An 8,878-nucleotide genomic window follows, 5' to 3' on the forward strand; every position below is an offset into this window, starting at 1 on the left:
TTCCCCTCAAAGTGCAGCTCACCAAGTGCACGCCTTTTATCTGCTGTTGTGAAACATATCGGCATGCTTTCCCACCGATGTGGACAGACAATCCAGCGTGGAGGGTGGTATGATTCCGGCGGGCAGGCCTAATAATGAAACGCAGATGTATTACAATGAGGTTCCCGATGTCTGATGTCGGAAAACACAGCTGCCATCGGCAGGCTTTGCGGACGATCGTGAACTGGTTTCACGCCGTCATGAAACCAATCGCACCATATTGTCCACTCACGCCACCGAACACGTCCGATGCCAACGGGCACGGAAAATCCCGGCCCATGTCTCTGTAATGTGCATTAGATCATTCGACCATTAATTTGTATATGTGGTATTAATTCATCTGTAATACTTTTAGCTTTACCATTTTTTCTACATTTCCCTGATTTTTCTTTGAAGCTGAAGGCAATATACTTGTGAAAAGAATGGATTGCATATCAGGATTTGTGCATTCAGAATCATCATTTTTTTTCAGTGCTGCTTCCCCAGTTGATTTGAAACCTTTTAATTTGTGGAATTGAAGCCAAAATGTTTCACTGGAGCTTAGAGGGATCTAGATTCACAGGAGGATTTTCATGCAGCTGTAGATTGCTGTATTCATTATTCTGATAATACCCATAAATTCTTAACCTTGGTAAGTGCAGATTATTAAAATGACAGCTAGTCCAACTGCATCCGCATCTAGGATGAGGGAAGGATTTTTTGCATCAGCCTGAAAGGCAAGCATATGTCTTCCAGCAACAACAGGTCCTACATGTACAGTGTCCAAGACTTGGCCATATTTTTCACTTTCCGTTGAACCAACATAAATGTTTTTTTTTCCATTCCAAATCCTCAGACACGTCTTTGATACAGTCAAAGGTGGTTGCATGAAAAAGGTGAAAAAAGTTGAAAGACAGCAATGGGTTGTCACCAACAAATTGTTCAGCTGCATCTCCACCATGGCTCCTACATGTTTCTTTTTTTCATACATATATGTATAAATATGTTACATTTTTCAATATGAAAATTGTAAAGGAAAGGAAAGAGCGAATGGTACTTATTAAGAAAAAAATTCAATGAGATAGAAAGGGAACTAGTCAAGGTAAACTGGAAAGAAAATAGATAGCAAACAAGAAAATATACAAAGAGATTACCCTTGATTCCCACTGATTTTTGTCAGCACTCCTTGATGCCACATCAGTTAAATGATGCCTTGATGTCAAGGGTCATCACTCTCAATTATAATGTGTAGACTATATTTATGAATGTGTTCAAGGTTGTAGCACAATTCTAAGGTTCAGCAGAATGTAAATATGTAAGTTTATCTGACTTTTCTCTCATAATCATAGAATCATAGAATGTTTATGACACAGAAAGTGCTATACTTGGCTCTGGCTGTACTCCCCAGGAGAATCATCACCGTCACCAGCATTTGGAACTGAATGCAAGTTGGAGGTGGGAGATGCAGTCGGGGGCTTCTGCACTACGTGCCTGGTTCTCCTTGACTGTCGAGGTGTCACCCATTCCCTCTTTCCCTGCTTACTCTTAAGCTTCAGGCTGACTGCATCCAGAAATGTGTTATCCACAAAACTCTCAGCCTCACAGATGCCATACTTAAGACTAAAACTAACATTTACCAACTATTCACCAGTCACTCCTTCTTGTGCTGACATCAGTTTAGTATTTCTATCTCTTTCTCTGAGACTCACACTCCTTTATCTCTGGGCTCTCCGATTTGCCAATTAATTGATCAGATGCTAAAAATACTGGACACAAAAAATAATGAAAGCTAAAGGTGCGCCAAGGCCAAGACTGGCTCCTCCAGAGTCGCTCTCCTGCTCCTCATCAGCTGTGTCCACTGGCTGCTGTGCAAGGGTCACTATGTCGAGTGTGTTGGGGTCGGAGCCCCCACCCACCAGACCGCTGTCCTCGAGTATCTGACTGCTGAAATCCTCGAGCTGGCCGCCAACACAGCCCAAGACAACAAGAAGGACTGTATCATCCCCCGCCACCTGCAGCTTGCCATCGGCAACGAACGGGAGCTCAATAAGCTGCTGGGAGAGGTCACCATAGCCCAAGGTGGGGTTCTGCCCAACATTCAGACTGTACTACTGCCCAAGAAAATGAGACACCCCAGCAAGGTATACGCCTGAAGGGGCGAGTTGAGAAAAAGATCAAAATGTGAAATATAGAGATTTAACCTAGAACCTTGCCTTTCAAGTCTTGAGTTCCAATTCTCCTCTTTATGAACTGATTGTGAGATCACTCTGACATCACCTTTTTGGTAACTCATGTGTTTAATTTGCTCCACTCTCTTTCCTTTACACCCAACATCCAAACTCGAGGCACATTTTTAGAATATACAAATAACACACTATCAGCTACTGCTCAGCTCTCATTTTATTCAAGCAACATTGTAATAGATGCCATATCCTCTCATTCATTCTGTCCTACATGGAAGTCTATTTAATCAGGGATTGTATAACTCTTCAATAACTTAATTTCATTGAAACCTACAAAATTCTGAACGGGTTTGATAGGGTAGCTGCTGAGAGATTCTTTCTGCTGGTCGGGGATCTAAAACATTTTCTTCTTCCCTGCCCATGTTAAAAACAAGGGCATTGACATAATGTGATATGTTAATTAACATGCTAATAAATGCTGCTAATCAGGACCTAATGTTAGCACTCAGGTAACAAGACTGAGGCTTGCACAATCCACTGAACACCATTACCTCTTCAAATAAATCTAATTTCTGCCTCCAGTGAAGAGAATTATTTTTTCTTTAGGATGCTGACTTGCCTCTTATCTTTGCTGCTCACACATACACACTTTTAAATGAGTTATATATGGTAAAATGTTCTATCATGAATTGCAGCCAGACATTTAGTCTGTCAAGTATGAACTCTATCAGAATCCATGTGAATATTTATGAACAATCTGTTATAAATCAATGATAACGCTTATTTTTAGGGAAAATAGTGTCATACTGCATCATGTAAAGAATTGCAATCTAAAGCAAAAATAGTTTGACAAAATGGTCATTAACTGAATATGGTTATATGTAGTCACAATTTTGACAGCTTACTAAACTATAGTCAATGCCTCATTAAATGAAAATAGATGATACACGGCCAACAGTGTAGAACATCAAAGTATTCCAGAATGATTCAATTACTGAATTGACAAACAACATGAGCATGTGTTATAATTGTGTTCAGATCAATAAGGAATGTTATCCAAATTCCACAATTGTTTATTGGGTAGTTTGTTTTTAGTTTAAAAATGTTCAATCCATTTTTTTTTAATTTGTTAGTAATATCACTTTAACATTTCAGTTACATATTGGTTTATGTGGAGATGGACTGGTTTTTGACATTACTGAGAGGTATGGTGAGATTTCAAGCACATCTTTGTAAACTGCAGCTATGATTGAATACCAATGCTTCACTATTGTTATATTAACTGGATACTATTTGACCATTCCATTGGTCGTGGTCAGCAACTAGGAACTTTGTGATATTCTAGTGCATTCAATAGATAAAGGCTTACTTACTAAAAAAAATCACATTGCATCTGCCCATTCTTCCTACACTCTTCACAAATGATTTCCAAAAATTCCTCCAATAGACGGAAATCAACATTTCCCCTGCCACCTTCACCCCATTCCCCAAAAATGAACACAGATACAGAAATGAACTCAGAATTTGGTGTACACTTCTGAAGACCTGTAAACAAAACTGGAGCCCATAGGATTAAAGAGTAGCTGCGTGGATATGGGATTTGCTAAGGGATGGAAAGCAGACTAGTGATGAACAGGCAGGGAATCTAATGGAATTTTATTCTTTATTGCGAGGCAAAATGAATACAAAAGTAAAGAGGTTATGCTTCAGTTATATAGGTCATTGGTGAGACCACATCTGGAGTACAGTATCTGTCTCTTTATTTAAGGAAGGATGGGAAATGTGTTGGAGGCAGTTTAGAGAAGGTTTACTAAACTAATACCTGGATTGGGAGGGTTGCCTTATGAGGAAAGGTTGGAAGGGCTAGACTTGTATCCGTTGGAGTTTAGGAATGTAAGAGGCGACTTGATTGAAACATATACGTGCCGAAGGGTCTTGTCAGGGTGGATGTGGAAAGGATGTTTCCTCTTGTGGGAGAACCTAGAACTAGGGTTCACGGTTTAAAAATAAGGGGTTGCCCATTTAAGACGGATGTTGGGAATCTCATTATAATACATCTGCATATCATTATAAGCCCAGCTTGCTGGTATTATCCCCCCACGCTGGATCATCCGGGCATGTCGGTGTGATTGCACGCCGATGTGTTTCACAACAGCATATATAAGGCATGCACTTGGTGGGCTGCACTGGAACGCAGAGGCAATTGCATAGTAACATTGCGTAGCACTTGCCAGGGTCACCTGTTGGGCCTCAAGGTTGAGGCACTGCGCATTCAGGCGTGGGCACAGGCAAGTGCCGGGGCAAGGGCTGCCCTGCAGTTGAGGCAGCTTGGGGGGGTGGGCAAGAGCTGCACTGTGGCTGAGGTGTGTTGTGGGGGGGCAAGTGCTGCACTGGGGTTGAGGTGCGTTGGGGCGCGTTGGGTAAGGGCTGCACTGCGGTTAAGTTGACTTGTGAGGGGGGTTAGGGCTCCCTGTGGTTGAGGATTGCCCATTCAAGTAATGCAAAGGCATCAAAGTACAACCAAGCACTCCAGAGCACAGGCTGCAAACTAATGAGCATTTTAGTTGGCTGCAGAACAGTCAGATGACTGGGCACGTTGTACAATCTCCTTGCTAAAGCTGACATGGAGCAGTCACTAGCGGAGGCGCTCACAGCTCCTTGCAATGTCATCATCCGGGTTTGGACCAGCCACCCCTTTGGTTCAAGCTAACAGTGCAGCTTTGCAGTGCGGGTTAGGGGAATGCCTGTGTTTGACCTGAGAGCACAACATGCAGTCCAGTGGGCAAAGCTGCTGCCAATTGGTCAGGTGGAGTGGGGCGGAAGTGGGTGGGGCCTTGGGCAGAGATGCAGTGCACTAAGCTCTGGCAATTCAAATGGTGGCCAGCACTCTTCGGGAAGCGTTAAGTGGCCTTCACACTTAACCAAGACAGGCTCTTGGAGGTGACCTATCTGTATTCCTCATGGCTTACAGAGACTGGAGATGAAGGAGAAGACAGCAACAAAGGCGCCTGGTTGGGCAGAGGGAGGAGCAGCAACCTCAGGAAGAAGCGACAGCTGGGGCTCGCGCATATGTCACTGAAGAGCCACAGCAAGCCGTCGCTATTTGGTGCCTAGCGAGACCCAGGGTTTATAGGTGCTGCCTTTCATTACTGTAGATGACCGAGAACCACTGTCGCCAAAGATTGCGGATGTTAGGGAACTGGTCGGTCACATCTGCCAGCTGCTGCAGGATTTGGCGCCATGGGGACATGGAGGGCATCCCTAGCCTGATCGTAAAAATGACTGCAGTGCTCAATTTTTACACCAGTGGCTCCTTTCAGGGTTCAGTAGGATATCACAAGCCTCCATCCACAAATGCATCCATGAGGCCACGGATGCCATCTTTGCAAGGGCACACAAATTTGTGCATTTCGCTTGGGACCAGGAAAGCCAGGAAGCAAGAGCACTGGGATCTGCCCAGATCTCAGATTTCCCACAGGTGCAGGGTGCCATTGACTGCGCTCACGTGACACTCAGATCTCCTTCACAACAAGCGGTCACTATATCAACCGCAAAGGTTTCCATTCGCTGAATGGGCAGCTGATGGGCAACCACCAAAAATGCATCCTGCAGGTCTGCACACGGTTTCCAGGGAGTGTCCACAACTCCTACATTCTCAGTCGGCCACAGATCTCTGACATCTTCAAGGGTCCACAGATACTGCAGGTTGGCTCCTCGGGGACAAGGGCAGAGGATGTGGCTCATGACGCCCGTGCAGCGGCCTCAGGCTGCAGCAGAACGACGGTATAACGAGGCTCATGCTGAAGCTCACAACTTGGTGGAGCAGACCATCGGGATGCTGAAAATGACATTCCAGTGCCTGGGCCGGTCTGGTGGAGCCCTGCAATATAGTCCACGGAGGGTATCACGCATCGTCATTGCCGGCTGCGCTCTTCATCCTGGCACTGCAGCGGGGAGAGGGGATGGCTGAGGTGGAGATGGAGGAGCTGAAGGTCTCCTCCAATGAGGAGAACATTGAAAGGGATGAGAGTGAGGAGGTCTTTGAAGGTGATGATGACGGCGATAAGGCCATTGCACTGGCCAGACGAGGCAGGCGTGCTTGAGATGCCCTTGAGTTGTTAGATTTGTGGAGGATGATGACGACATGCAGTGAGGTGACACCTTAGGTCCTCACATTGCATCTGTGAACATTTGACTCCTGTCTGGCTGATGGCAGCACACATAACCTCCTAGTTAAGGTTCCTGTCATGGAGACGCAGCAGAGGCCCTAATAGTCGCTCGATTCCAGGAGGACAATGATGACATGCAGTGAGGACACTCCGTAGTCTTCACATAGTCTCTGTGGAAGTCTGACTCCTGTCTGGCCAAGGGCAGCTCACTTGCACTTTGTGATCAGTGTCATATCATGGAGACACAGCCATGAAACTTTAAATGCACCTGACCCTTTGTCAGCTTTCAGCACCTGACCCCTTCAGGAGCACAATATCACTGGTCACAGATGCTGAAGAGATGAAGGCCAGCCCCACCATAAAGGTGCTGAGAGCACACAGAGTGAATGACGGAACTCTGTGACACCTGCCCACAACATTCTGGCAGCAATGATGAACACCATTGTGGTACAGACATCAGTAATGTGTCCAGGGAGGATGAGGCTGGACCATCACTTTGGTCTGAAGGCTACACAGAACAAGGAAAAGGTCCTGGACTGAGACACCTGCCTTTACCTTGTGCAGAACCAAGGTTTCACATCTGAGTGACACGAACATTGCTCATCATAACAAGGAGCCATAGGCAAGAAGACATTCTTGGGAGTTTATTTACAATAGTGAAATGTATGTACAAGTGGTTAACACCCGTGCCCAAGCTGTGCAACTACATCTTCTTAACCTTCCTAACCCTGCTGCTACGTCTTGGTGCTCCCCCCAATATCCACAATAGAGGTGGAGACAGCCTGCTGACTGCTACGCCCTGTCTGTGATGACCTTTGCCCTGGCCTGCTTTCAAGGTCCTACTGTGTGGCAGTGGCATCCTCCTTAGCCTGTGCAGCTGGAGCTGCTGGGGTCAAAAGAAGAGGGGATTCATCTCAGAGTCACCTAGATGGATGGCCCCAGGGTGTGCACCTGCTGATCCTCCTCCCTATGGGTGCCTGAGGGCTCCTGGCTGACTCATTGACTAAACAGGGTAGCTGGAGTGGGATCGAGCTGCCCCACACCCCTCTCGCATACACACTGTTGGAGGTGAATTAAGGCGTTAGTGGTGGAGTTGAGCCTGTGCAGCAGTGCAGGACCAATGTCCTGGACCAAGGTCTCCATAGTAGCCACCATCCTACCAGTGTTGACCTCGGTGCATTGGCATGCCGGAGCTATCACCTCAGCGTGAAGGTAGACAGACTCCGCCATCGTGCCTTGCAATCTGAGGAGTGCAGCAGACATTTCTTCCTGATGTTTCCGAGCTTGCGTTTGCAGCTCCAGCAACTGAGACATGGCCGAGCCTAGAGGCTCATCATCTGACTCAGACTCAGCAAATTTCCAACCTCCAAGGGTCCTGTGAGTGCCAGAGACCTGGTAAGTCCCTGCTGCCACCTGCTCTGCACCAGACAGTGCGATGTACTCACCAGATTGTGATCCTAAGGCTATTCTAAAGCTAGGTCCCACTGAGGTGTGTGTCTCTGCGCTGGTGGAGGGTGTGGGTGAACGCTGTGATGGGACTTCAAGGAGGGTGCCTCCAGATTCCACTTCAGAGGTTTCTTCTGATTGGAGGCCCTGGGTCGTGGACTCGTCAACTGTTTTTCAGATGTGCCTGTGAAAGCAAGGAGAAATAATCAGTGCATGGCACGGGATTGCGGAACAGGACACATCACTCACAGTATGGTTATGTGATGGATGTTAAACTGCTGGACCTTCACTTGGTAAAGCACCGCCGACCTCACTGTCAGCACAGGAATAGTCCAGATCCTCACTGGCCAACTCAATGGCTCTATTTTCAAAGTCTGTGAGGACCTTGATTTCAGGCATTCTTCCACCAGTCTGCAACCTCTCCCTCTTGTCGTGTGCTAGCTTGTCCTGCATGAGTAGAGATGGAGAGAGTATAAGCAGGATGCCTGCCTGGCGTCTATGGGTGGTGAATGGTCCCATAGACTGGGTGAGGGCAATGAAGGTGTGTGAGAAAGAGTGAATGGGTGGTATCCCTGAAGCTGGCAGTGAGTGAGATCTCTGTGGGTGTGTGATGGGTTTGTGAGTGTGTGAGTTGAGAGTGATGAGAAGAGTGACTTACCCTGCCAGAATGGAGGAAATCATTAATCCCTTTTCGTCACTGGGCGGATGTCCTCTTTTGTAGGGCATTGGCGCTGACCATGCTGGATTGGCAATGTTGCTGTCCATTGTGCAGCCAGAGCAGGGGTAGGGGACATTACAGCGAGCCTCCATTGCATCCATAAGGCACTCGAGGGACACGTCATTAAACCGGGGGTCTGCAGTCTTCTTGCCTTACGGGGCCATGTTCTCTTTGAAGCAGTCCTTGTCTGGAAGTACTGAGAAACTTTCAATGATTCCTGTAGACTGTCCTCATAACTTAATGATCTGGCCGCATGAAGTGGTATCTTTAAGTTCACTCATCCTCAAGGGTGCACAATTACATGACTCTTTCCATTAGCTAAAATCTTTCATCAAAAGAATGTA

General features: G+C 46.5%; 1 pseudogene; it reads right to left on the bottom strand.

Annotated features, from left to right (window-relative positions):
- Nucleotides 1–370: 370 nt before the first annotated feature.
- On the bottom strand, nucleotides 371–979 carry LOC144689129 (histone chaperone ASF1 pseudogene; annotated as a pseudogene).
- Between the last annotated feature and the right edge of the window lie 7,899 nt (nucleotides 980–8,878).

Source organism: Cetorhinus maximus, chromosome 13, assembly GCF_964194155.1.
Source record: "Cetorhinus maximus chromosome 13, sCetMax3.hap1.1, whole genome shotgun sequence".
Classification (NCBI taxonomy): Eukaryota; Metazoa; Chordata; class Chondrichthyes; order Lamniformes; family Cetorhinidae; genus Cetorhinus; species Cetorhinus maximus.